Consider the following 17058-nt stretch of genomic DNA (forward strand, 5'->3'; position numbering starts at 1 on the left):
AAAATTAACAATTATTTTTGTTTATTTATTGTAATATTGGGAGAAAATCAAATATCAAATATTTTTTTGAAATAAATTCACAAAAGTTGAAATAACTTATTTTCGACATTTCCCAAGAACGACGAGAGTGCTTATCATTTTGAAACGTACAACAAAGAACTGAATGCCTTAAGGCGCGACTCCTTAATGGGATTCTGAGATACGAGACAGTTTATCGTGTTTTCACTATGTATATATATATATATATATATATTGTATACTTCTGCGAATCAATAGGCTCTCTCTAAATTTTACATTCTGAATACATGTCGACAAAACATGTAAATCTTTTTACGTCATTCTTGATGTAACAAGTGTATTTTTCAAGAAATTGTAATTATTACAAATGTAAAATTTTGTTTCAGAATAATATTTTTATATTAATGAAAAATTTTAACGTTCGTGTAAATTATTAAAATTGATTAATAAATAAAAACAATGAGAAATTATATAATAAAAATTTCACTAAAGTTTCGTAATAAAATAAATAAAAATAAAATGATTTTTTCACATCAGGGAATTTAAATATTATTAAAATCAAAATAATTACAAATAAAGTGAAATAGAAAATTAAAATAATAAAAAACGCAGGGTTTCGTGGCCGTTGCTGAGGAAAAAAAATCCTTAACAACGGTTGTCATGGTAACCGTTGATATTGAGAGGGTTGCTAAGGTAACGGTTACTATGGAAACGGTTGCTATGGTCTCGGTTGCTATGGTAACGGTTGCTACGGTAACGGTTGTCATGGAAATGGTTGCTATGGTTTCAGTTGCTATGGTAACGGTTATAATGGAAACGGTTGCTATATGGAAACAGTTGCTATGGTAACGGATATCATGGAAACGGTTGCTATATGGAAATAGTTGCTATGGAAACGGTTGCTATAAGAAAACAGTTGCTGTATGGAAATGGTTGCTATGGTAACGGTTGACATGGAAATGGTTGCTATGAAAACAATTGTTATGGTAACGGTTATCATGGAAACGGTTGCTATGGAAAGGGATATCACGGAAACGGTTGTCATGGAAAGGGTTGCTACGGTAACGGTTGTCATGGAAATGGTTGCTATAGTAACGGTTATCATGGAAACGGTTGCTATGGTAACGGATATCATGGAAACGGTTTCTACAGGTAACGGTTGTTATGGAAATGGTTGCTATATGGAAACAGTTTCTATGGTAACGGATATCATGGAAACGGTTGCTATATGGAAACAGTTGCTATGGTAACGGATATCATGGAAATGATTGCTATATGAAAACAGTTGCTGTATGGAAATAGTTGCTATGGTAACGGATATCATGGAAACGGTTGCTATGGTAACGGTTATGATGGAAACGGTTGCTATATGGAAATAGTTGCTATGGTAACGGTTATCATGGAAACGGTTGCTATAAGAAAACAGTTGCTGTATGGAAATGGTTGCTATGGTAACGGTTGACATGGAAATGGTTGCTATGAAAACAATTGCTATGGTAACGGTTATCATGGAAACGGTTGCTATGGAAAGGGATATCACGGAAACGGTTGTCATGGAAACGGTTGCTACGGTAACGGTTGTCATGGAAATGGTTGCTATGGTAACGGTTATCATGGAAACGGTTGCTATGGTAACGGATATCATGAAAACGGTTTCCACGGTAACGGTTGTTATGGAAATGGTTGCTATGGTATCGGTTATCATGGAAACGGTTGCTATATGGAAACAGTTGTTATGGTAACGGTTATCAATGAAAAGGTTGCTATGGAAACAGTTGTTATAGCAACGGTTGATAGAGCTACAAAAAAGTTTTGTTGTGACTTGTAAAAAGAAAAAAACGAGAATTTAAAGCCCACAGCAAACTTATTCGCTGCTTCATATTAATGAGCGTGGCAGCAAAAAAATAGGCCCTATAATTATATTTTATATACTTATATTCAATTTATATATATATAATTAATTTTTATTCAATTATAAAATCCTTTCGTATAGTATCAATATTATCTCAAACGAGGTTTATAAATATATAAATTTATTATAAGAGATTCTGTACAGTGTTTTAATTTAAATTAAATTTTCTACGTAGCTTTAATTATGAAATGAAATTTAAAACAAGATTGAATATATTTTGAATTTTGAAATGGGGTCAAAAAAGAAATATGAGAATAACTTGAATTGAAATATTTAGTACTTTTGGTATTTTTCTCTGTTGTATTTTTTAAAACGGTTTTTTTTTCGTAAACGATTTTCTTTTTTTTTAAAAAAAGACACGTGGAACATAAGAGATTGATTTTTGAAAAAAGCTTCGAGTTATTTTCTATATAAATGTAGAAAATTTGTCTTTCTCTGAAAATGTCAATTTAGAAAAAAAAAAAAAAAAAAAAAATTAGTTTTTCACTGATGGAAAGTCCTCAGTTGACAAAACTTTACACACGCTTGCTTGCACACCTCGTGCTTAAAAGACTGGAAAACAAGAGCCGCAGGCATTTCGCTCGATGAGAGTTTAATTTTTTACCTGAGATGTTTGAAATTTTACACACCTTCAAAAATTGTGGGTGGTGTGACGAGAAATGTCACTAAGAATTCAAAGTGTAATATTTCCAGAAAGCTGAGGAGTAAAAAAAAGAATGTATTTTTAAAAATAGAATTTCGACATTTTTCTTTCAAAAAATAAATTTTTCATTTAAATTGGGAGTTCTTTTTTTTTCAAAAATTTTTTCTATTTTAAAATAATAAAAAATTAACTTCAATTTTGTTTTCGTGTACATAATTTTTTTTTTTATTATTTTTTCGTTCAAATTGAGTATATATTCATTTAGTATTCGCTTAAACAAGGAAATACCTTTTACATTTTTAGTGCCCGTGCGCTGTGGTTCTGGACGATTTTGCATTTTGTTTTTAACTGGCATAACGTCCGACTGAAAAAGTTTACTCGTTCGTTATATCGAAACGGTATCTGTATATGTGAAGGTAAAATTGTATAAACAACACGGTCTTTTTTTTTTTTTGAAATGGAATAACGACCGATGGTTTCTCCATATTAAATAATAGTGTGGGAGAAATGTCGTGAATATAAAATTGGAAGTGAAGCAGTATTGCCGCGCGAGATACAAGAGAGATAGAGAGAGAGAGAGAGAGAGAGAGAGAGAGAGAGAGAGAGAGAGAGAGAGAGAATGAGAGTGGGCAAGTTTGGAACGAAACTTCCAAATGAAAACATTTTCATGCGCTGGGATGAAAATAAACAGAGAAATCGATTTTATTAGACCGTATCATGCGCACAGTTATACAAGTTGGAATATCGAATGAGAAGAGGACTCTTTGCTTTTTGACCTGTAGTCGACATTCATTGATCACCAAATTCATTTATTTATCCCAAACGAGAACCGCTTTTTCAATCACACATATGGAAGAAAATCCTATTAAACGAATATTCACGCTGTTAGTTCTGATGGTTGAATACATTCATTGTGAGAACAATTTGCCCTTTTCAATAATTTTTTTCCAATTTTGTGCTTGTCATTTTTTTTTTATTTTTTTATATTTTTTTTATTACCTTAATTAATTGAAACAAAACACTTTTCGTGAATTCGCTATATTTTTTTCCAAATTTTTCTTTTTTTTTAAATTTTCTAAAATTTATTTTATTTTGTATTTTTTTATAAAATTATTTAAAACATAATTTAGATAATTTTAATTTTCGTTTTTTATTTTAGTGCCAAATTTTCAGGTTCTCTTGCTACCGATGGAAAAAAAAGTAATACGATTTTACTTTTTAATATTGCTATATTTATTTATAATAATTGTTTATAAAATAGTTAAAGAATATATTGGACGATAAACTTTAGCTTTAATATTATATTTATTAAAAATAAATTTTTACTTTTTAATTCTCCTAATTCATAATTTGTTTATAGTCAATTGTTTATCAAAATTGTTTATAAAATAGTTGAAAAAAAAAGTTGAACGATATAATTTAGCTTTAATATATTTATTAATAACATTGAAAAAAAGTCCGAAGTAAAAAGAAAGAAAATTTTTACCTTTCATTATTGCTAATTTACAATTTGTTTATAATAATTTATAAAAATTTATAAAAATTTATAACAATAAATATTACTATTTTTTTATTTTAAATATTAAATAATATTTCTTATTAATTATATGAAAAATAATAATTATTATTAATAATTATTAAAACTATTAATTATTATTATTAATAATTTTTAAAATTATTAATTATTATTGTTAATAATAATTAGCAGTAATAAAAAGTAAAAATTGTTCTTTTTTCTGTCTCCAGCTTTTTTTAATGTTATCAATAAATAACATTTTTTTAAACAATTGTTATAAACAATTATTATAAACAAATTATAAATTAGCAATATTAAAACTAAAAGAAGTATTATTTTTTCTTCCAGCTGTCACAAGAGCGTAGAAACAAAAATTTAGTTATGTTATTTAATAATAATTTATTAAATAAAATAAATAACCTTTTTATTATTAGTTTTTTTTTTTTTTTTTAAATAACAGTTTGAATAATTATTTTGTATCGCAAATTGATCTAATTTCAGAAATTGAGTTGGAGACGTGTAAGATCTTGTTCGTGTTGACAAAGCACTTAGATGAACGTGTATTAGGTACAGAACCTTAACGTTCCAAACATGAGCTCTCAGTTTTGCTTACAATTGCTAAAACATGCTTCGAATATTTTCACGCGATGCCTTCGCGCACATTTTCTATATATGCGAAGAAAAAAAAAAATATTCCACATATTTTGCTAATAAAGAAAATAATGGAAATTTGTGTTGCAAAAACATTAATTTCAATTATACATTAAAAAAAAAAAACCACTTGCATTATTTGTAAGAAATAAAATATTTTTCATTTATAAATATATAATTTTTATATAGAAAATAATATCATTCAAAATAATAATGATATAAAAGTAAAAAAAATTTAATTAAATTAATTATTCAAAGTGGAGGAAATAAAAAAAAATTTATTTTGCACTCTCTGATGAAAAATGAATTTAAAAAAATAAAATAATTTCGACTCGGATATTTCTATCAACAAATAGTATTTTAAAATAAAAACTCAGGGATTCATTATGTAAAAAAATTTAGATCATCAGACAAATTAAATTTTATTTTCCCTCTATTTTATTTTTCTATATTTTATATAAATTATTTTTTAATTGTATATTCAACTAAATTTAAAGAAGTAAATATTTATTTGTTTATTTAATATTTAAGTTTTTTTTTAAATGTCCACCCCAAAGTATGTTAAAAAATTGTATTTATTTAGTTTTGCTCAAAAATATTAAATTTTTAATATATTATTAAATAGTTTCGATCAGCTGAAATTCTGAATTAATTCAAATCGATGTACTTTAACGATGAGAGTGTAAATAAATTAACATTAGCAAATTAAATTGCATTCCATTCCAAATGAAATGTTTTTGATAAATAACACCATTTTGATTTTAATTTAAAATACTGATCGAATTTCCTTTTGATGTTGGTTTCTATTTTCTGATTCAATTGATGGAACAAAAGAAAGAGAAATAATAATTAATTTACCTTTGAGCTAAGCATTAAATCATAAATTTAATTTTACTTTTTTTTTACTCTAGATTTATTGTAATTTTATTTCTAATATTCTAACACCTACTTGAAAATAAAAAATAAATTAAAAAATAATAATTAAAAGTAATAAAAATCTAAAATGATAAAAGAAAGGAGAATCGAAATGATTTACTTTTGCTTCTTTTAGAATTTTTTTGAAAAAAAAAGAAAAAGTATATAAGACATACGCGTTACTTATAAAAAAATATATTAATTAATGAAATGCAATTTTTTTTTTTTTTTTTTAATGTAAAATTGGCATCAATCCAAGTATTTGAGATATCCTAGAAGCAATAACGGAAGCATTCATTGGCTCATCCATTACTTTTCCCCGAGGACTATTGTTCAGACAGTTTCAAACTAACCAGAAAAGCATTCATTTTCGCTATATCTACAAGTTTCTATTCTCATTGATGGATAAGAGGTCAGGTCAGAGGGCATATCAAGTCTGAAAGAGGAGGCAAAAATACAGATAGAAGAATAGATAAAAGAATATGTTCTTTTTATCTGTATTCTTTTTTTTCACTTCAATAAAAAAAAAAATCTACACAATAATAGAAAAAAAAAATTTGGAAAAACAATTTTTTTTTCACCGCATGAAAATTTATTGCACCAGTCTCAGCAAAATTTACTTTTACTACTTAAATTTCAAATAAAAAAAAATAAATTTTTAATTTACAAAATAATTCAAAGTGAATGGAATTTAAATAATTTTAATTTTTTTTTTTTGCTGAGTGAAATAAAAAATTTAAGAACAACATTATTATTATTATTATTATTGCTTTGTATTGAATCTCTCTTTCTCAAATGTTAAATTGTCCCCAGTGCAAGTCGAGTCTTTTTTTTATATAGCGGAGTTGAAAAAGTATTGTCAGTCCGTTACCTTAATCGCTGGGGACAGAAGAAAAGAGGAAAGAGTATATATATTTTCCCTTGTTCTGAGCAGTGTTCAACGCTTGTCGATCGTTTCCTCAACAATAAATTACCCCGTCGTTCTTTTACGTGTACTCGCTTTCATGATTGAGCCACTTGAATTTCAAGATTTTCACAATTTATCCGCTTTCGATTGACTTTTCAAAAATTCCACTCAGTCATATATTAATGTTTAATTTTTGTTTTTTTAAACATTCTATTTTTAAATTTACACATTTTATTTTTTTTATTATTTTATCATTTTGATAAAAGTAATTTTATTTTAATAATTTTTTTAATATTTATAAATTTACGATTTATTTAAAAAAGTAACTACTATAAAAAAAATTGTTTAAATAAATTAAATTTATTTACACAATTTTTTTTTTATAATTAATATTCATGCATTAAAATTATTACTTTCTAGATAGATCAGAATTTAATAAAAAGAGTTTATTTGTTTAAACAATTGTTTATTGTTTATTATTTATTTAACCTGGAATTTGTTCAGAGAAATCGTTTTTTCTTTTTGTAATCAATTCTTTAAAAAATAAAAAAAAAATTGTTAATTGACAATTATAATTTAACAATAAAAAAATAAATATAAAAAATTGGTTTATTTATTAATCACAATTAATTAACGATTATTAATTGACAATTATTATTCAACAATTATTAATTAACAATTATTAATTAATAATTGTTTACTGTTTATTTAAATTACAATAATGGTTTAAACAAATAGAATTTAAATTTAAACAAATAAAATTTTTTTTTTAAATACTTGATAAAAAATTATTTATTTAAGATATGCTTGATCAATTAATTACAATAAATTAACAATTTTATTTTTAATAAACAATTATTAAGTAACAATTAATAATTGTTTATTGTAATAATAATAATAATAATAATAGTTTAAATAAATTGGAATTTATTTAAATAAAATAGTAATTATTGTTTATTGTTTAATTTATTGTTTATTATATTAATAATTGTTTACTGTTTATTTTAATTACAATAATTGTTTAAAAAAATAGAATTTAAATTTAAACAAACAAAATTTTTTTTTAAATACATGATAAAAAATTATTTATTTAAGATATGCTTGATCAATTAATTACAATAAATTAACAATTTTATTTTGAATAAACAATTATTAAGTGACAATTAATAATTGTTTATAATAATAATAATAATAATAATAATAATAGTTTAAATAAATTGGAATTTATTTAAATAAAATAGTAATTATTGTTTGTTTAATTTATTGTTTATTATATTAATAATTGTTTAAACAAATAGAATTTATTTAAATAAAATTTTATGTTAAATATATGATAAAAAATTATTTATTGAAGAGAAGAGTTTATTAATTAATTACAATAATTAAAAATTTTATTTGCAATGAATAATTATTAAGTAATAATTAATAATTAACAACGAATAAATTTTTATTGTTTAATTTATTGTTTATTGTAATAATAATAATTGTTTAAACAAATATAATTTATTTAAACAATTTTTTTTTCATTAAACAAGAAAACAATTTCTCTAAACAAATTACAAATGATAAATTGAATGAAAATAATAATTGTAAATTTTCAAAAATTTGTTTATAAAATTTTTTTGACGTAAAAAATAAAAAAAAATATCATTTTAAAATGCATTAAATTAAAATTTATTTATTGTTATTAGATACTCGAGAATTGTAAATTTACGCGTATGTGTTTATACTATGTTCAAGGGGGGAGGGTAGAGGGGGGGGTGGACAGAATACACGATGTAAAATGCATTTCAGTTTGACCTGGCAACTATAGTTATGCCGTTGTTTGCGTTCTGATTGAAGCATTGTACGAAGGGTAAATTGACATCCGAACAACGTGGATGCTTTTGTATTCTCCCACTAGTTTAGAGGACGATTTGTGTCCGAAGCATCGGTTGCTTCTATTCCTATATATAAATATATACGAACAAATGAAATCAGTTCATTATAAGGCAATGATGACTTCACATTATTTTTATTTTTTTTTCCCCCCTCTTTTTATTGAAATAATTTTTTATCAACTCACTTTCAAAAAATTTTTTTTTTTTTTCAAAAAGCGTTTTTCAACCATTCAATTTTATTTTTTATTTTACTCTTTTTGTAAGGCTATAAATAAATTTTTCTTTCAAATAGAAAAAAAACGAAATTTGAAATTGGAAAAAAATACTATTAGGAAAAAAGATATTATTATTTTTGTGGTAAAAAGTATGTTTTGATTTCATTAAAATCGATTATATATATATATATATGATAATGATGAGACTTTTGGAAGTATATAAGAAAAAAAAAAAAAAAAAAAGTGAGACAAATCATGATGTGAGAGGAAATGCTGATCGCATACGAGGGAAACACATACTAACACAGATATATACGAAAAAGTCAGCAGTATTTTTCTGATTCGTTAGAAAAGTCGCTGGCGTCATTTCCGGCCAGAGGAACCCAACTGACGGAAGTACTTGTTCGAAATAAGACTACTTCCAAATGATATCATTAATTCTCTTCACCCTATTTCGAGATTCATTTCTGTTTCGATCATAAATTTCCCCTCGGGTCGACAAAAAATTATTATATTTCCAAAAAATTCAACTTTCTCAAAAAAAAAAAAAAAAAATTATTCGTGTGTTACAAATTTATAATTAATTGTAAATTATATAAATAATTTTAAATTTTATTTCTTTAGCGTGAAACAAAAAATCTGTTTCATTATTTTTTCAACAATTGCATCCAATCAGAATATTTTTCCATTTATTCTATTTCCGTTGTTGTATCTATATATATAGTTAAATTAAAAAATGAAAAACAAAATAACAGCGAAATTAAAATGTCATTTATGCAACGGAAGGATTTTTAAACCGAAAAATATTCTACAGTTCATTTAAATAAACGTCAACGAAAAAAATTTTAATTACAGGATAAATTTAAAATAAGATATTAAAAAAAAAAACTTACCAAAGATTAGTTGATCCTTTTGCATTTTTGTTGTTGCTCTCTGCAAAAAAAAAAAAAAAAGAAAAAATAATTTAGTTACAAAAATAATTTTATATTCCTTTATCAATAAATTAAAAATATTTTTCAAGTAATAATATCCTATTATTTTTATCTAAAAATCTTTTATCTCAAAAAAAGAGTAAAATAAATTTTAATAAAAAGTAATCTTAACATTTCTGCGTCATTTTTTTTTTTTTTTTTTTTTTTTTTTTTTAAAGAGAAAATAGATAAAAATTTTAGTTTCATAGTTATTTTTCAAGAGTAAGATAATAAAAATTATACATATATACGTACAATTACGTCAATGATTTAGTTCGGAAATTAGATCATGAGATTTGGAATCGTGATTCGAATTTTCTAAGTGAGAATGTGAAATTTACGTGACGTAACAAGATGTTAGGATGAGGTCGCGCGAGAAGACTTTCGGATCAGTTGAACGAAGCAATCCCATGTAATTCCTTCCTTCCTAAACCATTCCACCCACAAGGGATGAGTATACCATTATAACAGTTTTCCCCAGTTACACGTGGAATACAAAATTTCTATAAATGCCTCTTTTCAAAAAACAACGAAAATACACAATAATTAGTTACAAAAAAAATTTACAATAAAAAAATTATATTTTATTTATCATTATTATTATTATTATTATTATTATTATTATTATTATTATTATTATAACTATTTGATATCGTGTATATAATAAATAATAATACACTAAAATTAAAAATGATTTTAATTTAAAGTTTAAAAAAGAAATTTTAAGTTACTAACAATATTTTCTTTAATAATCAAAGTTGGTCCATTTTTGGAGTTTTTTTTTTTAAAAAAAATATATTTAATTAAAAAAAAATGTTTCTTTGGACTATTAAAATTTTTAGAATTAAACATTTGAAGAAAATCATCATTTTTATATGACGCAGTGTACAAATTTAACTAATGGAAATAGAACCATGATAGCAATTACGTCATTAACTAGGTGGAGGGATAAGCGCAGAATCGATATAATACGAAATCTAGATGTACATAAATGGCAATTAATATTCGAAATTCAAATCTTACATTCCTCATACATATAATATTAATATTTACATTAATTTGCAAAAAAAAAAAAAAATGGCTAATTTATTATAATTTTTATAAATTTTATTATAATGCTAACTAAAATTATACTAATTTCGAGTTTGTAATTATGTAAATCACGTTTTCAAGATATTCGTAAATTATGCAATGTACATTTTACATAAAACGTTCTTTGCACTTAAAATAGTGCACCTTTAATTTGAATCATATCTCATATGTAGTTTACAATTTGCAGAGAAAAAGTTAAAAAAAAAAATTTTATTCTATAATATTTTTCTTATTGGTGAAAAAATTATATTTTCCTTTTTTTCAATAGAAATTTTCTTCAAATTTAAATTATCAAAATTCGATTAAAATTTTCATCGTGGTTTTCAATATTTTAATAAATTTTAATATAAATAATTCCAATATCAATATTTCTTTTTTATACTTTTAATCCGATATACTAAGATAAAGAATCCTAAGAGCTTAAAAGCTTTATGATACTTGTACTAGATATCTTTAATAAAAAAAAAAAAAAATTAAATTAAAGTTAAAAGTATCTATAAAATTTTTTAATCGACTATTAAAATGAACGCGAAAGTACTTTTTTTTATATCGGAATCAAATATATTTGATTTCGATTTAAAAAAAAAAACTACTTTCCTCATATTAAATATTCATATAATAAACGTTTAATTGCAATTAAAATATTTATAATTTCCTGTGGTAATATATTTATTAAATATTGTAGTAAAAAAAAAAATTATAAAAAAAAGAATTTTTCCTCACATTTCAAATTTATTGAAAAATAAAAATTTTCAATTTCAATTTAAAAATCGATACTCTCTAAATTTGAATCAGCGATAAGTATACCACTGGTACCAATCAGCGGATATACGCTGAAAAATCAGTGAAATTCCACTAATTCATCAGTGCATATAAGCTGATTGGAATCAGTGGTATACTTATAGCTGAGAATCAGCGAGATTCCGCTGATTCAAATTTAGAGAGTATTTTCCAAATGTGGAAATTTTTAAATATTTTTTTTTCAAAGTAAAAATGAAGGTAAAAATTTTTTATGACACACATGACAATTTTCTTTTATATATATATATTGAACATGAAATGAGAGACAACTGCAGTCGAAATTCGCATCAAACCACCCTCCTCCCCCCCCTTATCGTTACGCGTGCCGCGTCACTTGGCGTATCTCAGTAATTTTGAATCTGTATGCAGCCGAAGAGAAATCCTCGGGCCAATAACGCCAGTATTATTATGCAGATTACACGGTAACCCGTATTAGTTCGTTATCACACCTACATCTTGAATTACCACCCCCCCCTCTCTCTCTCTCTCTCTCTCATCGTTTTCGCACACAATCATCGTGCAAAAATTTGCAATTTTATTTTTTCGATTTTTTTTTAAATATTTAAATGTCATTCAATTTTATTTTGTCATAGGAAAATATACAATTAATTTTAAATTAAGAGGATGATTTTTTAAGCCTATATTCTCTGAAAGGAAGAATATTGCTCTTTAAAGTTGAATTATTCTTAAAGTAAGAGGAGTCAATTTTCGAAAAGAAGAAAAATATTCAAGTTTAATATTTTGAGAAGAATAATTAATATTGAAAAATTGATTCTTATTTGAAGAATATATTTTATTGAGAATAAAACACATATGGATTTTATAGTCGAATTAGAATATTCTTAAGGTGAGAATATACTCTTAAGAATATTCTTAAGTTTAGAATATTTAGCTAGGAATATTTTTAAATTTAGAATATTTAGCTAGGAATATTTTTAAATTTAGAATATTTATCTAGGAATATTTTTAAATTTAGAATATTTAGCTAGGAATATTTTTAAATTTAGAATATTTATCTAGGAATATTTTTAAATTTAGAATATTTAGCTAGGAATATTTTTAATTTTTGCAGATATAAACCAATAATATCCTTAAATTTAGAATAAATAGTATAAATATTCTTAAATGTAGTATATATACTACAAATATTCTTTAATTTAGAATATATACTACAAATTTTCATTACTTTACTATTACTTCGAATATTCTCAAATTTAGAATATATACTACGAAAATTCTTAAATTTAGAATATTTTCTACGAATATTTATTAAATTTAGAATAATTACTACAAATGTTCTTTAATTTAAAATATACACCAAAATAAATAAAAATAACTATGAATATTCTAAAATTTAGAATATCAACTAGGAATATTTCTAAATTTAGAATATCTACTAGGAATATTCTTAAATTTAGTATATATACTAAGAATATTTCTAAATTTATAACATATATATATATATATATTTATTGCGATTATTCTAAAATTTAGAATATTTACTACGAATATTCTAAAATTTAGAATATCAACTAGGAATATTTCTAAATTTAGAATATCTACTAGGAATATTCTTAAATTTAGTATATTTACTAAGAATATTCCTAAATTTAGAACATATATATATATATATATATATATATATATATATATATATATATTTACATTTACTGCGATTATTCTAAAATTTAGAATATTTACTACAAATATTCTAAAATTTAAAATAACTACTAGGAATATTCTTAAATTTAGAATATTTACTAAGAATATTCCTAAATTTAGAACATATATATATATTTACTGCGAGTATTCTAAAATTTAGAATATTTACTACGAATATTCTAAAATTTAGAATACTAATAGGAATATTCTTAAGTTTAGAATAATTACTACAAATGTTTTTTAGTTTAAAACATACACCAAAATAAATAAATAAAAATAACTATGAATATTCTAAAATTTAGAATATCAACTAGGAATATTTCTTAATTTAGAATATCTACTAGGAATATTCTAAAATTTAGAATATTTACTACGAATATTCTAAAATTTAGAATAACTACTAGGTTAAAACATATACACTTATGATATTCTTAACTTTAGAATATTTACTGCGAATATTCTAAATTTTAGAATATTTACCAAGAATATTCTAATATTTAGAATATAAATACTACAAAAATTTCCTAGGAAAATAAATACTTATTTTAAGAATAATAGATCAAAAATAAAAATTTCTCTAATATAAAAAAATAGTTATAACAAAGATATTCTTAATTTAAGAATAAATTTGTTTTTTCATGTTTTTGTTACCCAATTTTAAACAATGCAAAAGTGTTGGATATGAATATTTCCAAAATACGTGAGAATATTTTAGAGATCCGCCTCAACCCCCCCTCTCTTTCTCTCTCTCTTCTCTGACTTCCGCATGTAAAATCTCAAACTTAAGCCGTTCGCAAAATAATGACCTCGCTTTATTAACGGCATTTAATTAGTGTCAGACGAGGGTGTAAACCAAGCGTGTGTAATCAGCGGCAAGCAGGCATACCAACTGTAGGGACACATCTCACTTTTAGTGTCACACGAGATTGTTTGTGTGTGTGTGTGTGTCCTGTAATCCATTTACAAACGAAGGTCAAAGAAGACAAGAGAAAATTTAATTGAAAGAGATTGGATGAAAATGGTTGGCAAATGGACCGAGGCAAAAAAAAAAACGAATTTTATTTTATATATAAAAAGGATTATTTTCGAAATGTTTTATAAGTCACTTTAATAATAAGATTCGTAATAAAGTTTAGTCAAGAAGATTTAATAGGAAAGGGGGAGAGAGAGAGAAAGAGAGAAGGAGAAAAAAAAAGATTTAAAAAAGAGAAAAAGAAACAGAAAGAGAAAAAAAAGAGAAAAATAAGAGAAAAAGATAGAGAAAAAAGAGAATCAGAAAGAAGAGAGAAAAGTAAGAAGAGAGGACCATCGGGTTAACGCAAGAGAAAGCTTATGTAGGCCAATCGATAACACTCATACTTACATTGTGGTAACTGTGTAACCCTCAAGTACGAATGTGTCGAAGACTTTTCATCCGCATTGAGACCGAGAATCCCTTTATCACTAATGAAGAGGATCAAGTGCCTTGGGCAAAATACTTTTTCCCTCCCAAACTTTGGGGAAAAGCAATTCACTTCAAAAGAAGAAGAAGAAGAAGAAGAAGACGAAAAAACTTGAGCGCAAGTTTTGAAAATTTTTGGAACTTGGAAAACTATACTTATATTATTTTCACAGTTATGGGAATTCTCCAAGTGCAAAATGGTTGTTTTACAAAGTGAATTAACAAGATTATATGGAGATATAAATTAATTTAGAAAATTTCTTACTTTTTCTCATTCATTTACTTTTCATTTTATTCTTCTTTTACTTTTCTTTTTTTTCATCGTTTTCATTCTTTTCTATTTATTTTTCTTTCTTCTTTTTTTCTTTTATTTTTTTTTGTCTACTAGTCGAAATTTTTCTATTGACAATGTCTGACTAAATTTGGTTTTTTCTACTGTTGTAAAAAAAAAAATTGCACTAATTGGTAGATAAAAAATTGAGTTCACTTTTAATTTTATTAAATTCTGTTGAAATTTATAATCAAATTGAATTTTTCTACTTGGTTGGAAAAATACATTTATCCAATATGTCTGACTATAACGGGATTTTCCACTGAGAACAAAAAAAGTTTAAAATCAATGACAAGAACATATTCAATGTCTAACCAAATGTATATAATCAAATTAAATTTTTCTATATTTGGTTGTAAAAATAAATTCCAACTCTCTAAATCTGAATTAGTAAAAAAGTTTACTAATTTGAATTAGTGACTCACTTTTTGATTCTCAATTAGTAAAATTTCACTAATTATTAGTAACTTTTACTAACAATTAGTAACATTTAACTAATTCTAAAGCAAAAAGTGAGTCACTAATTTAAATTAGTAAACATTTTTACTAATTCAGATTTAGAGAGAATGTCTGACTAATTCGGGATTTTCTACTAGAAAAAAAATTGAATAATATCAATGACAAGTCTTACTAAATCGGATTTTTCTACTTTGTTCGAAAATTACAATTATCTAGCATCTGACTAAGTCGGAATTTTCCACTAAAATACAAAAAATTTAACAAAATCAATGATTAGTTTTACTAAATCGAATTTTTCTACTTTTTCTACTTTGTTGGAAATTATTTATTTAATGTCTGACCAAATCGGAATTTTCTACTAGTAGCAAAAAACATCAAATAAAATCAATGACAACTCTTACTAAATCGGATTTTTCTACTTCGTTGGAAATTAGTTTTTATTTAATGTCTGACTAAGTTAGGGATTTTCTACTGGCAACCAAAAAAAATTAAAACAAAATCAATGACAAGCCTTACCAAATCGGTTTTTTCTACTTCGTTTAAAAATCACAACTATTTAGTATCTGACTAAGTCGGAATTTTCCACTAAAATAAAAAAAATTAAAACAAAATCTATGATTAGTTTAACTAAATCGAATATTTCTACTTTTTCTACTTCGTTGGAAATTATTGTTCTAATGTCTGACCAAATCGGAATTTTCTACTAGCAGCAAAAAAAGTCAAATAAAATTAATGACAAGTCTTACTAAATTCGATTTTTCTACTTCGTTGGAAATTATTTTTTATCTAATGTCTGACTAAGTTAGGGATTTTCTACTGGCAAAAAAAAATTAAACAAAATCAATGACAAGTCTTACGAAATCGGATTTTTCTACTTCGTTCGAAAATTACTATTATCGGAATTTTCCACTAAAATACAAAAAATTTAACATAATCAATGATAAGTTTTACTAAATCGAATTTTTCTACTTTTTCTACTTCGTTGAAAATTATTTTTCTAATGTCTGACCAAATCGGAATTTTCTACTAGTAGCAAAAAAAAATCAAATAAAATCAATGACAAGTCTTACAAAATCCGATTTTTCTACTTCGTTGGAAATTATTTTTCTAATGTCTGACTAAGTTTGGGATTTTCTACTGGTACCGAAAAAAAAGAAGAGTCGCAACACAGTTCTAAATTTTCGAATATTAAATTCACAAGGCTCAAAAAAAAAACCGACTCAAGAGCATTTTTTTTTCGTGGCTTGCACTGAAAAACTGAAGGGCAGTCACATTACCGCTGTCAAAAATTCTAAATTCACAGTTGCATAAAATTTAGAAAAAGACATAAAAAAAGAGAGAAAAAGAGATAAATTAAATGAGGAAAGTGAAGACAAAATATAAGAGAGAGAGAAAAAAAAGAGAGAGAGAAAAAAAAGAGAGAGAGAGAGAAAGAGAGAGAATGCTCTTGGGGACCTTATGTGCTCTAGGGCGTGAAGACGAATGTAGGCCGTTGAGGTAGACGAGCACAGCAAAAGCTATAAGGTGTAAGGGTTGGCTGCTTCCCGATTCCCGAGACTACCGACGCCTTTTTCTTTATTTTTTTTCCTTTTTCTTTTTTTGAGAAAACATTTTTTTCTCCGTGGTTTTTTTTTATCATTTATA

At 24.5% G+C, this 17058-nt stretch overlaps 2 protein-coding genes across 7 annotated transcripts in view; one reads left to right on the forward strand and one right to left on the reverse strand.

Annotated features, from left to right (window-relative positions):
• The window catches only part of LOC127290510 (retinal homeobox protein Rx2-like), a 390969-nt gene that overhangs the window by 194553 nt on the left and 179358 nt on the right, over positions 1-17058 (reverse strand). Inside the window, exon 10 of the mRNA XM_051319130.1 lies at positions 9551-9590. The gene's annotated coding sequence lies outside the window, so the exon portion shown is untranslated. The remainder of the gene's footprint in view (positions 1-9550; positions 9591-17058) is intronic.
• The window catches only part of LOC127290499 (protein madd-4), a 151496-nt gene that overhangs the window by 13798 nt on the left and 120640 nt on the right, over positions 1-17058 (forward strand). The window lies entirely within an intron of this gene.

Source organism: Leptopilina boulardi, unplaced genomic scaffold (assembly GCF_019393585.1).
Source record: "Leptopilina boulardi isolate dan_hultmark-lab unplaced genomic scaffold, ZJU_Lbou_2.1 LbouV2_70, whole genome shotgun sequence".
Classification (NCBI taxonomy): Eukaryota; Metazoa; Arthropoda; class Insecta; order Hymenoptera; family Figitidae; genus Leptopilina; species Leptopilina boulardi.